Raw genomic sequence first — 728 nt, 5'->3', positions numbered from 1 at the left:
GGCGCCTCCTCCGCGCGACCCGGCCCCGCCCCAAGCGCGCAGCATCCCACCTGCCAACCAAAGGGCTAGGGGTCCAGCAGCCGGCTCTGAGAGTCCAGCATCCGGCACGGGAGCGGCACTCGCCTCTCTACGGAGAACGAACTGTGCCCTGGAGTGTGTGGTCCGGCTCCTGGCACTGAGAGAAGGCAGATGGTGGCGACAAACCTGTACCCCATCTCCATCCACATTCGGACGGAACTGGGTGCTGTGTGGTGGGTGGGGATGCAGCAGGCAGGGGGGCCCAGGCCACAGGGGGTGACAAAGTGTTAACCGTTTGATGTCACCTCCCTCCAGAAGTGACTCTTCTCTTTCTGTTCGTTCTTTCATTTTCTTCTGCAAACAATGCAGCAACCCAGGAAGGTCGCTGCCTTTCTCCACAGGGCTGGGATTCGGGGGATGGATTCATAGCGGATGGGCCAGACTCAGGCCAAGTTGGGGACAGACTGGACTTCTGGGTGGGCTCCTACTCATGGCCCACCCTGCTCCAAGCCTCTGGTTGTACTCTGGTCTCCCCACCCACCTCCCTGACCTTTAAGCCAGCTTGGGAATGCCCCCAGTTCCGGTGACCCAAGCGTCTCCAGAGCTGGGCAAAGGGTGGAGACCCTCAGGCCTGCCCCACCCAGAAGGCACAGAGCCTCCTCTGAGCCGTGAGCTCCCTGAAGGTGGCAGGTCTTGTCCCCACATGCAGC

This window comes from Chrysochloris asiatica, unplaced genomic scaffold (assembly GCF_000296735.1).
Source record: "Chrysochloris asiatica unplaced genomic scaffold, ChrAsi1.0 scaffold00034, whole genome shotgun sequence".
Lineage (NCBI taxonomy): Eukaryota > Metazoa > Chordata > Mammalia > Afrosoricida > Chrysochloridae > Chrysochloris > Chrysochloris asiatica.
Note: the sequence above shows the minus strand (reverse complement) of the source record.